The following is a 21,617-nucleotide window of genomic DNA, read 5'->3' as shown; positions in this document are numbered from 1 at the left end:
TAAGTCTTCCAGAATCTGCCCCTGAAACATTCAGCACCTATCAAAGGGGTTCAAGATGGAGATCAGTATGTGCAAGGCTTGTTACCCTAGAGGCCAGCTTCTTCCACAGTAAACAACTGCCTCCAATAACCACAAAATGGCAATTAGCTGCCTATGGAGGGATTGTTTCAAGTCTTTCTTTCCTGTTTCCTCTCTGCTCCCATAGGTCTCTTCATACCATTGCCTGTTATGGATTGTTCTATTAAATGCACACACACATACCATGGTGTGCCCAAGAAAAAAGTCCACCTAGGTAGAGTGCCTACCAGGTGACGGGCAGCAAATGAGGAAGAGCATTTATTTGTTACATTTTTCTCTGCCTTTCTTTCTTCTTTTCCTCTCTCTCCCTCTCTGTCTCTTGCTTTCTCTTTTGTTTCTTTCCCTGTCATTTTTCCAATAAATATATACATGCCTATTATGTACCACATATTGATATCTATATTTCAGATGGAAAGGTGAGGGTTACAGAGTCATGGGGAGCAGTAGAATGGGTCTCTCAATGAATCAGAAGTGCATTCTCCCTAAAGACATGTTACCATCTATGGGGAACAGGAGAGGAACACAGGGTATGAGGCACCACACTCCTGGCCCCTTGAATCCTTCTAGCTTCAGGAAGGAATCCCTACTGACCCCTTTACATCACAAGGAAACTGAGAGCCCCAAGAGGCTGAGACAATTGCTCATGATCCCATGGACCTATCAGCCTCCATGAACATGTGTCTTGCTTCTTCCCTAACAGAAAGAACATAACCACCCATAAATAGCTACAGTGCAGTAAGACAGGGCTCAGGGAGAGTGCAGAGGAAAGAAAGACACCTTCCCGCTAGAGGATCGGAGAGGATCTGGCTCCTTGGAGCTACGGGAAAGTGGATTCTCTCTTCTCCAGACCAAGTTCACTTCAGTCTCCTTCCTGTATAAGTGAAATGTGTCTCGTTTCTTCATAAACATGAAAGCATGTATACATATGTTCACCCAGCTTATGCTCAGACATCATCAGGGATAGGGAGCTCACTACTTTTTAAGGCAAGACAGTTCTGGCCAATTCAGACTATTGCTGAAAGCCATTCTTTCTGTTGAGCCACGCTCATGGTTCCATATTCAGTGGTGTGGAACCACATCAAACTGGTCGACCCCATGACTGTAATGGCCCTTCACAGCCATGAAGAAACTTTGCACGTGTTCTCCAGATGCTTCCCTTCACTAAGCTAGACATCCCTGGTTCTTCATATTGGTATAAAGAAGCAGTGTGGTGAGTTAGGAAGTGCATGGGTTCTAGCAGTAGACTACTAGGGTTTGAATCCCAGCCTCACCACTCACTGATTGTAAATCTTTGGGCAATTCTTCTCACAGAGCTTTGGTTTCTTTATCAGCAAAACAATAATATCTACCATAGAGGATTACTGAAGAGATACATTGCAATAATCCATGTGAAACTATTATCAGAATGCCTAGAACATAGAAAGCATGTAGAAAATGCTACCTAGTGCTGAGGGGCCCTTTCAAAATCTTGAGTAATGAGGTATTTCTTTCCTGTTTGGGGACAGAAAGGAATGAGCAGAGAGCTAATTTTGAAGGGTTGTGGCATTGAGGCACTCAGAGGCCTGAGACAGTTGCTGATAAACTGAAATGTCTCAGGTGCATTCTGAATGATGACCTGGAGCAGAGATTCTCAAACTTTGGCATGTGCTAGAATCTTCTGGAGGGCTTGTTAAAACAGAGTTCTGGGCCCACCCTCCAAAGTTTCTGATTCAGTGGATCTATCATTTGCATTTCTAAGAAGTCCCCAGGAGAGGCTAATGCTACCATTCTTTGAGAACGCCTGCCCTAGAGCTTAACCAGTGATCGGTTACCAAGTTAACCATGATTTTCGGGGACACTATGCACACACATGCTTGTCTTCTCTCAGTCAGTCCTCCCAAACAGTCCTCCAAGGCAACTAGTTAACCACCTCCTCTTCCAAAATAAGGAAACTAACACTGTGGGTTTGTAACTTGCCTTTTATCACACTGTCAGTGGCAGAGGTGGGTTTGAAATCCAAGTCTCATTGCCCCAAAGTCTGTGCTCTTAATCTCCATTTAGCAAACGAGTAGACTGAGGCACAGAGAAGCAAAGTCTCACTTAGGTCACACGTGTAATAGGGAGTGAAATTAGTTTTCAAATCCAGATCCGTCTGACCCCACAGTCCATGGCCTTAACTCAAACTTCTGTGAGAAGCAGGGTATGCTGAAGGCTGTAGGCATTTCATTGTGGAGCCTGAGACCTCTTTCCTGTGCAGGAATTTTATTCTGTGCTTTCCTTTTTGCATGGCTTCTCTAGATAATTGCCTCCTTTCTCCAGGCTCTTGATGGGCTAGATATGGTCTTCCTGGGGATTGAATGACCACAGAAGGAAAATAACTTAGAACAGGCTGTTCTTCATTCTTCCTCACTGGTGTTTTTCCTTCAGAGCCTGGAAAGAAATGTGGCCTCTGCACACTTTAAATTGGGCCATCAATTATTTGGGTCCTGAATATGCAGAGCTCATTAGGGCTGTGTTGGCCACAGCAGAGCACCTGGGCTGACAGAAGTAAACTTACCTCCACTGTTTCAGGCAGCACTGCCCCCCCAGAGTGCAGCCTGGCGGGGCCTTGCCAGGCATTAATGTGACCAATTATTTCTGTCCTCAGTTACTAGGTCGTAAATCCTGCCTGGCACCGAGTCCCTGGTTTCCGGTAGAAGAAGGTTTGGCTTTAGGAACGACTCTACCTTCTGGATGGAGAGTGGTGCGATGTTGTGGTTAGGACTCGTGGCCTTGAAACCCGTGTTGGAGGGACCTCATTATGGCCTATCAATAACCAGCTGTGTGTGACTGTCACGTGCCTGTTCTACTCAGCTGTAAAAGCCACCCAGTGCCTCCCAAGATTGTTCAAGGGAAGCCGTGTTTAAGAAAAGAAGTCAGGCGTTTCTAAGAGACCTCTGAGGACATCTAGGTTTATCTAAAGTCCCTGGCAGGGTTGCCTAAACCAAAGGTGTGGAGTGAATCCCAGGCTTCTTCCTGCTCTGGGACCTTGGCACTTAATCTTACCTCTCCAGAAAGGTCTTCCTTCAACCCTTTGCATACATGGCTGGTTCTCACTCTTCAGTTATCTCCCCAATGGTCACCTCTTCCAAGAAGCCTTCCCCAGCAGCTGTCTAGAGACCCCCTCTTTGCTCTCTGCACCCCAGTTACTGTCTGAAACATCAGTCTCGTCAGTAGGAAACACAATCTATACTTACCTTTCCCTTTCTGGTTGCAAGATCATTATCTAATGATTTCGCGAGCTGCCAGGTCAAATCACCTTTTGCCATGTGCTGAATGAGAACCTGCGTGCCCCCTCCCTGAACTCCACTCCCCTAAGGTTGCAAAGCTCATTCTTTAAGAACTGTATCTTGTGACTGCTCATCTGGGCAAGTCAGGATTTTCCAAAATGAACAACCAAAAACAAAATGCAGAAGTCACTCGGGGCTGAGTGTGATACCTGATATAAGATGTTTGTATTCGCAAACCCAGCTTTGCTGCTTTTATTCAAGGTCATTCCATGGTATAAATTCGATCTATTGTTTTCCAAAAGGCAGGGAAGACAAAATGGCAAAAGACAATCCCTGCTTTGAAGGAACTCAAAGGGACAGATACACAATGTTGCAGACAATCGCAGGGCCATTTGCCATAGAGGTAGTGAAAGAGCACAGAGGCTTGCCAGGTGCAGAAGGGCAGAAAAGCAGCATGAGGGAAGTCAGGACTGAGAAATAGGACAGCATGTTCAGGGACTTAAAAGTAGCCCAGGTCAGCCTGAACAGGAGTGGAAGAGAGTGAGAGGACCCACAAAGAGCCCCAGTGCTTCCCCATCCCCATGCTGATTTGGGGATTCTGGCTACGTGCTCCTATTGTCTGTCTTCTTGTCTGTAGTGCAGATCCCCAGCTTCCATGTCCCCAGTACCAAGCACGGTGCCTTCCCAGAATCAACATTCTTATCAACAACCCAGTTATCATTTGTTGAATGATTTAAATAAAGGGTCAAGTTCTCAGGGTTCCCCAGCTTCCCCAGCTATCACCTTCTCCCCATTATGAAGAAAATTCACTTGAGATTCTTCCTTTTCCCCTCTCCTTCCCTTTACAGAAGAAGATCAGAATTTTTTAAATACATTCTTATTTCAAAATGATTAAAAAAGTAGATGGGGGCTCAGTGAGGAGCTCTCTGGCCTGGGAAACGTGGGTACTGCCACCAAGCATTCAGGGAACACAAGTTAGAGGACGAGCCCTATCTCTTTTTCCAGCTGCTTGCTGTGGATAAATGACTTACAGTCTCTGAACTTCATTTTACTCACCTGTGTAATAAGGATTCTCCCTTGAAGAGTGGGTAAACTCTGAGAGGACTCCAAGAGACAGGTGTTGTAAAAATGCGCTCCATGCAGACTTATCATAAGGAACTTGACATGCACAACCCCCTTCAACTTCCAGGCTTCCTCTCTCCTCTCACTGCCAGCTTCCACCCAGATATGCCCATGGAAGAAACGCACTGGCTCCAAAGACAATAACAAAATGGGATTCAGTGGGATGAAGCAAGGAGAGAAGAAGCCTTTCCAACTACAAGTGAGAAATCCCGGACTGCTTTTTCTTCCTCTTTACATTCCAGCTTCTATCAGCGTCACCTATTGGAAAGAACAAGGTTCTGGAATCCTGGGAAATGAGCTCTGCTGAGAAGTCACTGTGTGACTTTGGGCAGATCACTGTACTCTCTGAACTCTGCTCTGCTCTCACTAAGGGGCTGGACCAGGAAGTCCCTAAAGAAGTGTGTTATGGGGATGCCTGGGTGGCTCAGTTGGTTAAGCAGCTGCCTTCAGCTCAGGTCATGATCCCAGCGTCCTGGGATCGAGTCCCACATCGGGCTCCTTGCTCAGCAGGGAGCCTGCTTCTCCCTCTGCCTCTGCCTGCCATTCTGTCTGCCTGTGCTCGCTCTCTCCCCCTCTCTCTCTCTGATAAATAAATAAAATCTTAAAAAAAAAAAAAAAAAGAAGTGTGTTATGTAAGAGAGCACACTCTAGACAGGCAGACATGGCTTTGGATCTCAGTTCCTGTGGCCTGCTAGCTGTATGAACCAGATGCCTCAGTTTCCCCATCTATAAAGCAAGGTTATGAGATACAACCTAGCTAATGTGGTTATCCTGAGGCTTAAATGAAATGAATTACATAAGAGATTTAACAGTGTGCCTGGTTTATAGTATTTAAGAGAAGGACATTGTTATCTTATTAAAATTATCATCATCATTAGTATTGTTACTCTCAAACTCTTGGGATCTTAACTTGAAGGCAATCTCAGCGGGGGATGTGTTTTGAATGGTCACCTTCTCCCAGGGGACCCACAGCATTACCCAGAAGAAAGGGTGTCCATCCCATCTGGCACACAACCTGAGCCTCAGAAGGGGAACCATGCCCTCCTGCGTCCTTCCCCTGGAGTCTCGTGTTTTTCTCTGTGCCCTGCCCTGTCTGGCCCAGTTCTGAGAGCTGGAGCATCTGCACTTTGGGCCCACACTGGTCAGGCAGCCAGGAGGGAGAGGAAACCAGAATAAACATGTTTTGCAAGAGCAGGGCTAGTTTAAGTGAAAGCAATTCTAAATAAGGACAATACAAAGCCTTGGCTGCCTGTTGGCAGCTTCCTCAGCACAGGGGTTTGCCATGGAAAACCAAAGGTCAGACTGATAAGCTGGTGGTGTCTGCAGGCAGGCTGGCAGGAAGCTTATGACAGGACCCCATCACCCAGTATTTGAACCCATCATAGACAAGGAGATGCGGCCACAAGGGCAGGGAATTCAAAGGCCCAACATGAACTCCAAACTCAGCTCTTCTGTTATGTCTTTTGAGCTTGCAAAACCTCAGATTCCTTATCTGTATTTAAAACAAGAAAGAAAGAAAGAAAGAAAGAAAGAAAGAAAGAAAGAAAGAAAGAAAGAAAGAAAGAAGAAAAAGAAAAGAAAAAAAAAGAATGAAGTCTGCTCTGGGTTCCATGAAAAACTTTAAAAGACTATTAAGTCAAGGTGGTTATAAATTATAAAATGATTTGCAAAACTTGGAGTTAGAATCATGTTTTAATCTCACCTCCACTGTGGGCTAGCCATTTGATCCTGGGCAAGTCAACTTATGTTTCTGAAACTCACTTTCATATTTTGTGTGTTTCATACCTGTCCGGGGTCCTAATGATCCCAAGAGCCATCAGAGCAGCAAAGTATCCTATCTTGGTGTGTTAGTTTCCCGTGGCTGCTGTAACAAATTAGCACAAGCTGGATAGCTTAAAACAACAGAAATTTATTTTCTAACAGTTCTGGAGAACAGAAGTATGAAATCGGTTTCACTGGTGGTTCTAGAGGAAAATGGGTTCCTTACCTCTTCCAGCATCTGAGGGGCCTCCAGCTTTCCTTGGTACATCACCGCAGTCTCTACCTCCATGGTCACATTGCATCCTCCTCTTCTAGTGGGGTTCCAGGTCTTCCTCTATAAGGACCTGTATGATTACATTGAAGGTGCACTGGGAAATCTAAGATAATATCCTAATCTTAAAATGCTTACCTTAATCACATCTATAATGTTTTTGCTATATAAGGTAACATGTACAGGTTCCAGGTGTTAGGACCCGGTATCTCTGAATTTCATTATTCAGCTACACTTCGGGATGTTTAAGTAGTAGTGTCCCTCTTACACTGACTCACTTCTCCCTGGTTATTAAGGAGATATAGAATCCCAGAAGGACCCCACCACTGGAAAAATCTTGTGATTGAAACTGAGAATTAAGGACTATGGAAGTGTGCCAGAAATAATAATGTTGAAATTGTTCATCTTACCTTGTATAGAACCCCATGTTAGTTAGCTCTTTATCCCAACCAAGTGACACAGCAGAGACCCTAATACAAGCTTGATTAAGGAAAGATCATAAGGAAATAGTTGCACAAATTTGAATTACATTTTGGGAATAGCAGAGTGGTTCTGTGGATACAATAAAATCAGATAACCTTACTGAAACCATGTCCCCTCCCTTATTAGCTATGAGACTTTGGGCAAGTTACTTAGCCTGAGACATTTCAGTGTTCTTGCATATAAAATAAAAACTATCATAAAACCTACCACATAGGGTTTTGCAAAGAATAAATGAGAAGATCCATGTGAAGAAAAGTCATTGTGCCTGTCATGTGATAAGTACTTGTGTAAGATATTAGATGTCATTAACTTTAGAAAGTTTTCACATTTAATGCAACCTTTGTATTTATCAAGAACTGACTGATTAGGGGAGACATCTCTAACTAAGAGATGGTTAGTTTAAAGAGAAATAAGGGAATTAACAACACATCTTCAGACTTATATTAAAGAATTCCAATTAATTGTTTTCCTTCCTATCTCCAATCCAGATTCCCAAAGGGACCAGAATTGGTCTTTGCCTCTAGGTTTTATTCCTTGATAAAAAACACTTTGATCAGTTGAATTATTTCTTTCTTTAGGCATTCCTTCAATAAATACTTTCTGAGCACCTTTGACCTAGAACCTTTCTGAACTCCTTTCCCCTGGGGATGGGGAGTCGGGCAAGGACTGAACCAGCCATTGAGAGTTCCATGGGCCCAGGGCTTTCAATGACATGGTTCTAAGCCATAGCTTAGGACAAGGTTGCCAACTAAAAGGATAATATTTTCATCCAGGAGAACTAGAAGAGATACTGAAACATAGGTACCAAGGCCCAAGGAACCAGAGGGCTTTAGGAAGGTGAAGGAGTTGGGTAAAAAGAAATACCTAGAATATATGTTGTTGCTACAGTTGGCTCTTACATGCTTGTTCTGTGCAGAAGAGCAGGCTGCATTTATCGGACTTCCTTTGAAAGATTTCATGTTCTACCAGGAGAACAGGTATGCACACAACAAATTTAAGATAGACTGTGAAAGATGAAGTTTTATAGGTGTTCCCAGGCAGGGAGATGAGGGCAGTAAGTCCAACTCGAGGGCAAGGCAAGGGGATGAATTTGGAACAACATTCCAAAGAAAGTGATATGACATTTCAATGGGTTGCATACTGTTTCCTGTAACCTCCAGCCCTTTCAAAACATACTTTGAAGACTCAAATACAAAAGCCCTCAAGAGATTATCTGGTTTAGACCTCTCCTTTCAGGCACTGTTTATCCCCATTTTATAGATAAAGCTGCTAAGGCCTAAAGAAACACAGGAAATGGTGGTAGGGAGAAAATCACATAGATCTTTCTGCTTCTTAACTGTCTCTACTTCAAGACAGGATGGATAAGGAGGAAGTCGATTTTTTTTTTCATGGTAATTGCTAGACCCTTTGTATCAGCTGAAAGTATGATCATTTGAAAGTGACAAAAGTCCAAATAATAATGGGTTAAATAGACAGAAGTGTATTCCCATCTCTTGTAAAAGAAATCTAGAGAGACCTGTACCCAAATGTTTGTGGCAACACTCTTCACAGTTGTCAAAAAGTAAAACCAACCCAAATGTCCTTCAGTAGATGAACACATAGATAAAATATGGTTTATACATACAATGAACTATTATAATAATAAAAAGGAAGAGAATATTGATACATTATGCAGTGTGGATGAATCCCCAAAATGTTATACTAAGTGAAAGAAACCAGATGCAAATTGTCACATATATTATGATTCCATTTAAATGAAGTGTCCGTAATAGACAAATCCATACAGAATGAAAGCAGACTAAAGACTGGTGGTTTCTAAAGACTTAAGGAAAGGTTAATGGAGCTGCCTAGTGGGAGTTTATTTTTCAGATGATTAATATATCTTGGAACTAAATAGAGGTGATTGTTTCACAACCTAGTGACTATACTGAATGTCACTAAATTGGACACTTTGGTAAGTGGCTAATTTTATGTTACATGAATTTTATATCAGTTTAAAAAATAAAAGAAATACAGAGTTGGGAAATTCAGCATTGATAGACAGCTTTATGACAAGTTCAGGGATCCAGGCTCCTTCTTTTTATAGTTCTACCATCCATAATTTTTCCTTCTGCCTCCTGGCTTAAAATGACTGCTCAAGCTCCAGTGATCACAACTGCATTCCATCTGTCTGGAAGGAGAAAATAACAAAGACGTAGAATGAGAAAAGGCTCCTATAAATTGAGATTTGAAAAATGTACAATAATTATCCAAGGGAAGAGGAAGAAGGAAGAGTTTTCCAGAAGAAAGACTGAAAGAGGGCAGGTCTAAGGAAACTTGGACAAGGGAGTGCTTGGAGAAGTCCAGTGACTCTGACCCCAGGGGAATGAGGAGGAAAGTACTGGAGAAGGCGCATCAGCCCTCTCTGGCTCTGGAACTCTGGGATCTCCCCTATCCCCATCCCTTACCGTACCATACTCCTGAGCTGTAAGGCAATTGATTTAATAAAAATAATCAAATGAAAGAAGAATCTCCAGATGGCCTTGGGTACACATAAAAGCACACATTTTATCTTCCCTTCAAGGACTTCTTGAAATTATTTACCTCTCAAAGACAGCAGCCAAGGACCCCATGACTCAAGGGTCCTCTCCTGCCTCCTAACAGTGTGTTTTACTGCTGCCCTTCCAGAGGTCTTCTCCATTGTCTCCTTCCTCCCATGACCTCATTCTTAGTGCCAATGAAAGCCAAGCTAAATCGTGCAGACTTACAGCTGGGGCCAGCTGCTGAGATGTGAGCTGGTTATCTATCTCCCCAGTCCACAGGGGACATTAAGTAGAACAGGGAGGAGTAGCTGTTGCCTTGGGTCACCAGGGTCCCAAGATCTCTCTCTTTTGGCTTTGATAGGAGATGAGATTTTACATGCCAAAGAGCATAGCTGGGACCAGTCCACCCTGGCAAAACCTCTCACACGTAAAGAGAGAAAGAGAAAAACTGCTGGGCTCAGCTGGGGCTCCAGATGCTTTGGCATACCCTGAAGATACCATGGTCTGTTGTGAAGATGCAGAATGGCAGAGCTGAAGGACATGAGTTCCGGAGAGATGAGACCATTTTCTCAAGGGCAGACATTGAACTTCACTATAACCTGGTTGGCTCAAGGATTGCGGAGCAACTCGTTAACTGGCTTGTGGCACTAATGCAAGAAAACTCCCTCCAAATTGGATTTTGACCAGAAGAGCTGAGGACAGAGGGGACACAAGAATGCAAAGAATTAGTAGAGAATGAGGACTATAATACTGCTGTGTCTATGAGCACTTTCCAGTGGGGTCTCATCTGGGAGTAACTACTGCCAAGTGATTCCTAACCACGTGCTTGATTCTGAGTGCATGACATGTTCAAACTGATTTTGTCACTGCCCCAGTGCTGTAAGACAATACGGTTGTCTCATTTCATAAGTGAGAAACTGAGGCTCTAAGAAGTAACACAATTTTCCCAAAGTCACCTGCCATTAAGAGATAGAGCCAATATGGAAACACAGTGATGGATGCCTCAAGGTTCACGTCCTTAGTCAATCTCCTTTACTGTCTGTTTCTTTTTCAACCTGACTAACACTTCCTAGTTCGGGCAGATGCAGAATCATTTGTCTTAACATAGGAAAAGATTTGAAGAAATCAACAGATTCCAATTGTTTTAAAAAGAGAAACAAGGTAGCTGAAGTTATGAGATGTGCTGCTGAAGGTTGGCAGTAGACAGAGCATGGAGAAGCAGGGCTTTGCACCTGCTGCCGTCTTACAGTGGTTTACAGATCTGATATAGACTTCGTAGTTTTTATTCACCTCTGCAAAGTCTTTCTCAGCCCAGGGGCCTGGCCTCTGTTGACCCCATCAAACCTCTGGCTCCCAGCTGAGTTCAGCAAGTGGGAGGCACTTGCAGAAGATCCAGGGGTGAGAAAGAGAGAGAGAAAGGTCAAGGTATTTATTCCCTACTCCCTCCCTCGGGGTCATTGGTTGGTGTGCGGTGGCTGTCTTCGTCTACCAAAGGCCTCAACTTCTATCAGGTAGCTCTCTGTTTAAACCACAGAGCTCTGGCTCTCTCTCAGGGCACTGTTACCAGCGGCTGGTACTTCATCATCCCTTGTTTGGGTCCCTTAGCTTCACGCATAGCTTTGTTAATAATTCCTGCATTAAACTCTTCTCAAGGAGCCCCATTCGGCTGAGCTGTTTCCTTTGGGACCCAGAATAATTCAGTGCTAGAGTTTTAAATCTGGAAGGTGTGTCAAAAGTCTTCTATTCTTATGGTTCTCAAATCTTTATTCTTACCTGCAGAGATATAGTAAGAATGATTCTAAAACCGATAAAGTTCTAGAAGGCCACGGAACCCTGACTGCTCAGCCGCCCACCAAAAAGCACTCCGCTTCTCTGCCTCCCCACACCTGCTCCTTGAAATCCGAGGGCTGTGGGGAGCACACTCCATAACCAGGTGACCTCATCCAAACCCCTCACTCACACCAAGAGAGGCAGTTGGCAAGGTTTCCAAAGTGTCCTTTGTTGGCCTGAGTGGGTCTGATTTATGCCCTGGGCCTTCATCAACAGTTTGCCTCAATATCTTCCAAAGTGTAAAGTCCCGTAAATCTTCCCTGGGAGCGACAACTCGGCTGCCAGCCCGCGTTATACAAACACACAGAAATGTCATTAAGGCAACAAACAGCCCCACTGGCCTCCGTAGCGGCCTTTTCTGCCAGGCTCAAGTTACCTAAAATCAATATTTGAACAAGGACAAAACCACATGTTTTCAAAACCAAATTAGAGGGGTCTAATACCAGGCCTGGAGATGTGGTTACATCACACGCCTTCCAGCTGGTCCCCTGGGGCTCTGCCTTTGGACTTGACCAGGCTGCACAGGCATCCATCCACCCCCTCACAGTCGCTGGACTTACTTGTCCTGAAAGTCTGACTTCACTTGACAGGTGATGCCGAGGCCCAGAATAATCCAGACATAGGAACTTTGCAGAGCCAGGGACGGGATAGGAGTTTACAAAACGAAGGAAGCTGAGTACGATCTTCATTGTATCTCTCAAACATTGATTCAGGATCTGTACCAGGTTCTATGCTGAGCTCTGAGAGGCCAAGAGTGAGTCAAATCATGGGTCTCTCTCTGCTCTCAGGGTGCTCATACCGCAGCATGAGGGGAAGAGGGGACAATAAGTCATTTTCATGCCAAAAACCAAGTACTAGTGATGCAGGTGAGTTAAGGGAGCTTTGGAGACACGTGACAGGTAACCCAGGGGCTCCTTGGGAGAAGGCTTCCAACAGCAGTTACCCTTAACCTACTGTTCTGGTTTTTTGAGCGCCAGGCTCAGGAAGGAAAGTGGGCAGCTGAGAGGAGAGAAAGTCCCTGGCTTCTGCCAGAAGGGAAAGTTCTCTCCTCTCCCTGGATCAGTGCTTCTCGGAGTTGAGGAGCTGGTGTGAGACATGCCCACCTCAGCATGTCTGAGGGGACCAGCCTATCCACAGACAGCTTGCCACTACTACTGCCGATCCATCCTCTACTGGGGCAGAGGATAGGGGTGGGCAGGGCTTCTGGAGCCAGGCCAGCCTGTTGACAACTGCTGCAGTGTGGGGAAGCCTCACACAGAGGCCAGCACGAAGGCCTGTCGCCTGCACATCTGAAGCCCTAGAGCCAGCACCCTTCTTTCTATCTGCCTCCTGCGCCCTGTGTCTCTAGTAAAGAGAAGATTCTTCGTAACTGGTTCCTTCCCAAACAAATAACACGTGAGAAGGTTTGTGGTGTGTTATTCGAGGAAACTGTAGGATACAAAATTGTGGGTTTGTTTTTTCTTTTTTCAGATTATGTTCAGAAAATAGATAAAAACATGTCAATATCTAAACAAAGATCTTATTTATTTACACAGGGTAATGCAAGGTTTTCTTTTCTTAAAAAGATACTTTCCAGTTTTGTTTCTTTTTTTTAATGAGTATGTGCTATTTTTCATCTGGGGAGGGAGTAGGTAAATGTAATAAAATGGTCTTCTACATTTGATAAAAATGTGAGTGAAAGTTGTAAATCCTGACAGACATGGTGGTGGAGGGAGGGAATCAAGCAGTTAGAGGTGGCTGTGAGCGTAGGCACAGCGCATGCTCATTCTCTTCTAACTAGTTAAGTAACTTTGTGTCCGGGCTGCAGTGCCGGAGTAACAGTAGTTACTACCTCCTTAGGATAGTATTCCAGGCCGTCCATATTTCACAGGAGCCAGTAATCTGGGCTCATCACTTAGGTGGTGTGACACATCTTTCCTTGGCGGCAAGCCAGCGCTAGCGTGTCTCTCTGCCTACGGACACACTCCACCGGAAGCGCCTTCCTCAGTCCTCACCAACGTTACCTAGACCGTGTGCAGATGGGCATAGCAGACACCCTTCCTTTTCCTCTCCCCGCTCTGTCCATCAGCCACCAAGACCTGCGATTTCCGTTTAACTTCATCTCCGATCAGCCCTTTCTCAGCATCAGGCTGGACCTCCCAGACGGTAGCACTCTGTGAGAGGCAGCTTCTGAAGTGGTTTTCAATGATCCTTGTACCAGGTGGCTCTGGCTGCCATAACAAAGCTCCACATCAGTGGAGTGGTTTCAGCAACAGAAAGTTAGTGTCCAACAGTTCTGGAAACAGGAAGTCTGAGATCAAGTTGTTGGCAAAGTTGGTTCCTTCTGAGGGCAGTGAAGGATAATCTGTCTGCTCCAGGCCTCTCCCCTGGTAGGTGGCTGTCTTAGTGTTCACACGGTGTTCTCCCTGTGTGCATACTAGTCTCCAAATTTCCCTGTCCTACAAGGGCACCAGTCATCCTGGACTAGGGCTCACCTTAGCGACCTCATTTTAATTTGAATTCCTCTGTAAAGCCCCTATCTCCAAAGTCATATTTTGTCACATTTTGAAGTATGAAGTGTTAAGACTTCAACATATAAATTTTGGGATGACACAATTCAACCCATAACACCCCACTGGTATTTATGCCCTGATGCAATCTCCTCCCCTTGAGTGTTGGCCGGACTTACTGACTTGTTTCTAAAGAACAGAAGACAGGAAAAAGACAGGGCAATACTTCCAACATAAAGTTAGAAAGGAGTGTGACTTTGGGGGGCTCCCAGGTGGCTCACTAGGTTAAGTATCTGACTTTTAATTTCAGCTTAGGGCATGATCTCAGGGTTGTGAGAGGAAGCCCCACATCAGGCTCCACACTGAATGTGGAGTCTACTTAAGATTTTCTCTCTCTCCCTCTGCCCCTCCCCTCACTCTCATGAACTCTCTCCCTCTTAAAAGAAAAAAAAAAGAATATACACACAACAACAACAACAACAACAACAACAAAAAACACAAAGGAGTATGACTTTTGTCATTCTCTCTCTGGTCCTTCTCACTTGTTTAGGTAAAGGAAAATCACCATGTTGTCAACTGCTCAACAGAGAGGTCATTGGTAACAAACTGAAGGCAGCCTCCAGCCAACAGTTAGCAAGGAGCTGAACTCTGCCAAGAACTGTGGGAGTTAGATTGGATACCACTCCTCTCTGAGTTGAGCCCCAAGCTGACTGACTCCAGCCAACACGTGACTGCAGGTATGTGAGAGATCCTGGAATGGAGGACTAGCTAAGCCATCCTTGGATAAGTCATGGCTAGAGAAGTACTGTTGTTTCAAACCACTAATTGGGGGGGTGGTAATTTGTTATGCAGTAATAGCCAATTGATACATTTCCCTCCCCTCAGACTGGGCCTCTCTCTGTCTCCCTCCACCCTGTACCCTTTATGACTTCCCTAAATGCAAATATGACTTTGAAATTTCCCCAATTAAAAATCTGCTATGGTTCTCCATTGCTTTTAGAATAACATTCAAATTCTTTAGCATTTATAAAGACTCTGTCTTTACATGCAGGCTCTGAAAGTCTACATTAGAATATTGTTTGCTCTGAAGAAGTCAGAGTCAGGTTCCAATTCTGGCTCTGTGACTTATTATTGGTGTGACCTCTGTGCTCAGTCCCCTAATCTACAAAATTAGGACACAACTTTCTTATTGAACAAGGGCTTACTGAGAGCTCACTCCATGCAGGATCTGTACTAGGTACAAAGGACACAATAAGGGGCGCCTGGGTGGCTCAGTGGGTTAAGCCGCTGCCTTCGGCTCGGGTCATGATCTCAGGGTCCTGGGATCGAGTCCCACATCGGGCTCTCTGCTCAGCAGGGGGCCTGCTTCCCTTCCTCTCTCTCTGTGATCTCTTCCCTTCCTCTCTCCTACTGTGATCTCTCTCTGTCAAATAAATAAATAAAATCTTTAAAAAAAAAAAAAAAGGACACAATAAGAAATAAGAAATGGCTCCTGCCTCCAAGGAATAGAGACAATCGATTTTTTAACAACTGTAAGTGTGATAAGTACCATGATGAAAGAAGCACAAGGGACTAAAATTTAATATGCACTGAACACTGTGCACATGGCACTTTGGATGTACTTATCATGTAATTGCCATAGCAGTCCAATGATATACAGACTACGACCTCTACCTTACAGATGAGCAAAGTGAGGCTCAGAGAAGTCAACTAACTTGCCTAACATCATCACATACCTAGGTAAGTAGAAAGACTAGATTCAAACAGTGGTTTCTATCCCTCTAAAGCTCTCAGTTTCCTGCTATTCTCTGTTCTTTGGAGATGGATTTCCCGGGGCGGGGAGATCTCAAGAGTCATACACTGAGATGGATTTGGGAGGACAAGGTGTTTATTGGTTGTGGACATTTGTGCAAGGCAGGAGCAGGACTGGGCAGAGGGAGAAGGTGAACCTCAATACAGAACAACCTGGCAAAGTGCTCTAGAGCTAACTGTCCAACAGCAAGGTCTTCCATGAGGCTACAGTGAAGATCCTTTATGTCACTGTCTTGCTCAGTACTAATGAATAGAAGGCTATGATTCCAGACAAAGTGGTTTTCTATAGCTTGGGCTGACCCTGGAAGAGCTGACAGCTGGAGATGACCTGCTGACCATACTCCTTTCTTGCAGGGGATCTGGGCTGTGGGTTCCTGCATCTGTCACAATGAGTGGGCACATAACTCTTATAGAAGAGCATGGGAAGGACATCAAAAGGGAGGTGACACCAAATCCTAAAGGATTTTGCCTAAAGGGAGGGCAAGGGGCATTTAGAGCTGAGAGTTAAAATCAGGAAAGAAAAAAAAGGGTTAGGAATTCCAACGGTGGGAGAAAGATAGGAAGCAAACTCAAGGAATGGCTGCACTGGCATCTCATCTCCATGGACTTTCTGTAACCATCATAGTTCCTGGCAAGATAAAGGCTTGTCTTTCCCATCATAACCCCTCCTCACTGAGGGGGTCTCCATCAGGATCTCCTAAGTGCTCCCTAGAAATTTTCTGTAATACACAACTCAGGCTAAAAACTGGACCTAAAAATGCAGTAAGTTGGGCAGACAGAAGAGCAAATCTGTTCTGTAACTTTCTTGGCAAAGAGGGTGTGCTAGGAACATGGGACCCTGAGTTAGGAGACATTAAGAAGTCTGTGATCAGCATCAAGTAGGACTCTGCAAATAATTGAATCTCCATCAATATTCAAGCTCAGGGCACTGGTATGTGAGAGAGTGAGGAAAAATGGGGAGCAAGGGGGAGCATGACCAGCCTTGCTGTGTCAGGGGCCGTGGCGAAACTAGGGGCATTTCATTTATTCATGCATCTGCACGTCCTGCCCCCCATTTGTGCATCCATCCAACCATCCATCCATTCCCTTGTACATTAAATATTCACATGAAAGAAAGTGTTTGACTTCCCTCTCACTTCCTTCTTTTTCCTGTCACAAACCCTTTGCAGAGAAGAGATCATTAGTAAGACAGAGTAAAGACATAAAGTTTGTGTCAGCACAAAAATGCATCAAAGGGTTATTAAGAAAGCTGGTCGGTGTCAGGAAGAGAAGTGCTGATTTAGCTTGTTGATGTTACACTCTGAAGACTTGAAAGGCCTTAGAGCTTGACAGACTTAATGCCGCCCCTTTGGGTTGAAGCTAAGATTCCAGGCAGGGGATGGGGGAAGTACAGGTGGGAAATGGGTATGGGGAAAAAAAAAAAAAAAACAAGGGGAAGGCAAGGGAGGAATAAAGGCCCTAAATGCCAAATGTCTGTGTGAACTAGACTCTGGCGTGGGAGATGGTGACTTGGGAAAATAAATATTCCCATCATTTTTATGTACACCCAGCCATGGAAGGGATTTTCACTGTGATGATGAGAAATATCCACCAGCTCGTCCAGACGTGTTGTTCAAACTATAACCAAGCTTGCCTAGGCACTGGAGACACCAGCATGGATTGAGACCCAGTATCTGCAATGGATCACTCATATCCTGAGAGAGGTGACAGATAAACCCAGAAGCATAATGAAGGACAGCTTGGTACCTCTCCCAGGTGTGGACTTTCAGGAAGACTTCCCAGAGGAGGTGTGATAGCTAAGAAGCTGAGTTTTGAAAGACGTGCTGGAGTCATCCAGGCAAAGAAGTAACAACCATTCTAGACAGTAGGATCAGCTTGAGAAAAGAGTTAGGAGCAAGAAATATTGATGGTAGTTGGTATGTTAGAGAAAAGGTATCAGTGGGAAGGAGACAAATGCAAGGCCTAGAGCTAGGTCATGAACGACCATGTATGCCAGGATGAGAGTTTAAGCTTCATACTCAATGCTCCTGGGAGCCATTTGAAGAACATCCCACAAAACTATGATCTTAAGTCACTGAGATGGAACTGCTGGAATTTCTTGGATGCTTCCAACAGCTTACCTCTGGGTCCTAGCCTCTGATGTCCAGCCTGAAATCCATGCAGGCTTTGGCTTTATTCTCTGCCTTGGAAGCAGAGACTGACACCCCTAGCCCAGATCATGGGCTCACTTCCATAGTATTGGGCCATTGGGTGGAGCCTCTCTGGGTGGGGCCTTCTAGAAATGAGCTACAGGCCCATGATGTCAGAGGGGTGAGACATGGGGAATGGAAGGGGTGTAACAGCTGCTATCACTGTCCCCCCCTTCCCTCCTGAGAAATTACAGATCACCCCCTGGGACCACTGATCAAGAAGTCCTTGCACTTTTGGAGAAATCCAACCTTTCACATTTAAAACCCAATTACTCCTAGAGACATAGATGTTCAAGCTTTATAGTAAGGTTGATCTGGATTTGAGTCCTGGCCTTGTTTGTTTGTTTAGGATTTTATTTATTAATTTGACACAGAGAGCACAAGCAGGGGGAGCTGCAGAGGACAGAGGAAAGCAGACTCCCCACTGAGCAAGGAGTTTGATACGGGACTCGATCCCAAGATCCTAGGAACGGGACTTGATCATGATCCTAGGAACATGACCTGAGTCAAGGGCAAATGCTCAACCAACTGAGTCACCCAGGTGTCCCAGAGTCCTGGCCTTGTTACAAGCTATGAGACCTTACACAAGTTAGTTACTTTCTCTGAGCCTCAGTTCTTTATCTATAAGAGGGAGATAATGTTTCACAGAGTTATTAGGACCATCAAAGAACAAAATATTTATAAATTGTTGGCAGGATATATTTAGTTCTTCTTGTGGTGTTTTACTTATTGTTCATTCTGGGCCCACTCAGTTCAGGTTTCTGCCCTAGTAAGAGAATTAGGAAAGTATTGTGTGAAAATATGAGTTCCACTGACCAAACTAAAACATTTAGCTCATTTGAATTTATGTTAGTAAAACACACCAAGTCAGACACCCTGGATTTATGAAGTTAGAATGTAAAGAACCCAGAACTCGACATAGTAAGACCTCAGCTCCTAACTCTGTCCATGCTCTTGGTCAAGTCCCCTCTCTGAAAAATAAGGTCCTTTCCAATCTTGATGGTCTCCAGAACAAGCTAATAAATTATTAGATTCCAGTAAGTCACACTTTGAGGGTAATAAGAGTTGAAGCACCAAAGGGTATCTTTCTTTTTTCTTTTCTTTCTTCCTTTCTTTTTTTTTAAAATGTAAGTTCTGTGAGTTTCCATGCAGACCTGCTGCTAAGGAAGAAGACATTCTTCCTCAGGAAAAGAGTTAAAAAGTTCACACTCCAAGAATGATTCATAAAATATTCCAAGAATGTCCGAGAGAAATATGGCATACCCCAGGGACCCCACCCACCCACCCCACTGAGGTGAGAGAGGAGAGCAGCTGGAGTTGCCACAGGCTAAGCCCCGTGAAGTTTCCAGTGGAATCCAAGCATATTAATATGGTGTAGTGCCAAGATGGGACTTCTCTTCCTTTGTTTCTCTCCTGTCTTCTGTATACAGGAGTCCTTTCCAGGGCACACCCATTGACAGTCTCCAACTTCTGCCTACTAGATAAGGGGACTCCCTTTAGAATCAAACATCTGGATTCCAGACCCAGCTCTGCTAATTAATATGTGATTTTTGGCAAGTGACCTCCTCTCTCTGAACTTCAATGTCTTCATCTGCCAAGCAGGAATACAAACATCTATTCTCCAACATTTTTTAAAGTACTCAATGAAATAATGTAATAATGCCTTCATCCCGCATCCTTGGAGGGGCTCCATCAACGGCAGCTAATGTTTTGGAAGAGGCAACTGGGTGGAGTGGCTGTGTGCCGCATGCACAGTTTAGGCCCTCTCTGAATCATCCTGCATCCCGACGGAAATATACAAATTATGAGACTAGCTTTGGTTTCCAACCACAGAGCAGAGGTCTCTAAAGTGCAGGGAGGGGAAACAGAGACTTTTTGCAGCAATATAAAGGGCAAAAGAGAGCTTCCAAGAGGCCAAGTGGCCAGGGGAGCAGGTCTAGCTACTGAGCCTGAATGGATGTGCACCTGAGCCATACAGGGAAGGTGAGGTCTAAGGGGTGTGGTAAGCTCTGTGGGGTTCAGCCAGTAATCACTCAATAACTCTCTACTGAGGACCCACTGCATGGCGGCCACTGGTTCTGGAAACTAGGGTTATAGTGGAGAACAAGTCATTGTCCTTGACTTCCTGGAGCTGACATTCTATTGGAGGAACAAAAATAAATACCCACTATCTTTCAGGTGGCCACTTAATATAGTACTTCCCTCACTCAGACAAGTCAACCCTCAATTTCTGGAGGGAGACAGAAGGCCAGGTAGGGCATAGAATCAGCAGCCTCTGTCCCTGAGTGGGCAGCAGGAGCAATTCACAGTTACTCAAGTTGGAAGCACAACTTCTGATGGCAGGCAGCCCAAGGAGGAAACCTCACTCCACCAGTTACAAACTGTAGGCCTTGGGCATATTACTTAACCTCCTGGAACTTTAGTCCCCAGCTCTACAAAAGAGATTAAAACACATAAAATGCCACTCTGGGGGCGCTATGAGGATTAAATGAGATGATAGATACAAGCACTAGCAAAGCACCTAGCTCAGAGTAAATGCTTAGTGAAGGTGAGTTGTTAATTAGATTGCTACTATCCTATGAATACGCAGGGCCAGAATGTGCAGGCTCATATAGATGGGATCCCAAGAAAAAGACTGACTGGGTAGATGACAAGGACTCCATGACCAGGGCAGAAGCATAGTCCTAGATCCAGAGATGAGTGGGCAAAGACAAAGAGACCTTAGGGTGGGTGTGAAGGTGGAAAAAACAGGATCTAGTGGTCAATGCCAAGTATGGAACCTGGGCCCATTTGGCCGCAGAGCAAACATAAAGAACTCACAGACAACCTGGGGTACAAAGAGAGAACAGAGATTCAAGCCAAGGAGTAGCTAGTAATAGCTCATCTTGACTGAACCCTTCTGTGTGCAAGCCTTCTGGAAGTGTTCGATATGCATGATGCCATTTAATAGTTCAGCATCTCTCTGGTGGGCATGACTGTACTTCATTTTACAAGTGAGGAAACTAACAGTCAAAGAGATTGTGACTTCCCTGAAGTCAACCAGCCAGGAAATGGTCTTGAACTTGGATCCGAACCCAGATGTATCTAATAACAAAGCTGATATTCTCAGACATAGGCCATTCCGTTTGTCCCCATAACCTCCTTGAGTCAGGTTAGTTACCTTCATCTAAGTGACAAACATTTATTAGTTACCTTCATCTAAGTGACAAACATTTATGAAGCTTCACCTGTGGAAGCCTTTGGCCGCAGGGTGACCAGCGTTGGAGTCCTCAGTCACTCTTATTAATATAGAAAGGAGGATAGCACAAAAGAGCCATGCCTCAGGAGTCAGACAGATCTGGGTGACAAGTGAGATGAGATGACACTGGGCAGCTTTGACAGCCCAATTCTTCAAAACCTACATTCAAGGACATACAGCTAACACGTTTCAGCACGTTGAATTGTACTGAAAATGGTATTGCAGAATGGATCTGGGTCTCTGAGTCAGAAATGTTGGTCACAAGTCTTGGTACAAGTCATTTGGTCTGCCAGATCCTCAGTTTCCTTCATTGTAAAACCAGTACTTAAGATCTGAAGCCTGAAAATACCTTTCTGAGATGACTGAAGGACCTTTGGTCTTGAATTCAAATCCTTGAGCTCAAATATCACACTTGCTGCAAACCTACCCTGTAACTTCTGGTGATTCAGCCTCCTAACCACACCTTACCTTAACCCTTGGTTTCTTTGTTAAATAGAAAAAATTGATTCATTCAATATTCAACGTGTCCCTCAAGTGGTGGCTGTTTTCTCTCCCACATCCTTGAACCACTGGT

General features: G+C 44.5%; 1 protein-coding gene across 1 annotated transcript in view; it reads left to right on the top strand.

Moving 5' to 3' along the window:
• Positions 1 to 21,617, top strand: part of FGGY (FGGY carbohydrate kinase domain containing) — a 520,049-nt gene that overhangs the window by 39,779 nt on the left and 458,653 nt on the right. Inside the window, exon 2 of the mRNA XM_032301944.1 lies at positions 14,355 to 14,541. The gene's annotated coding sequence lies outside the window, so the exon portion shown is untranslated. The remainder of the gene's footprint in view (positions 1 to 14,354; positions 14,542 to 21,617) is intronic.

The sequence above is a fragment of the Mustela erminea genome, chromosome 10 (genome assembly GCF_009829155.1).
Source record: "Mustela erminea isolate mMusErm1 chromosome 10, mMusErm1.Pri, whole genome shotgun sequence".
Lineage (NCBI taxonomy): Eukaryota > Metazoa > Chordata > Mammalia > Carnivora > Mustelidae > Mustela > Mustela erminea.
The sequence above is the reverse complement of the archived record's forward strand: the minus strand, read 5'-3'. Positions and strand labels throughout refer to the sequence as shown.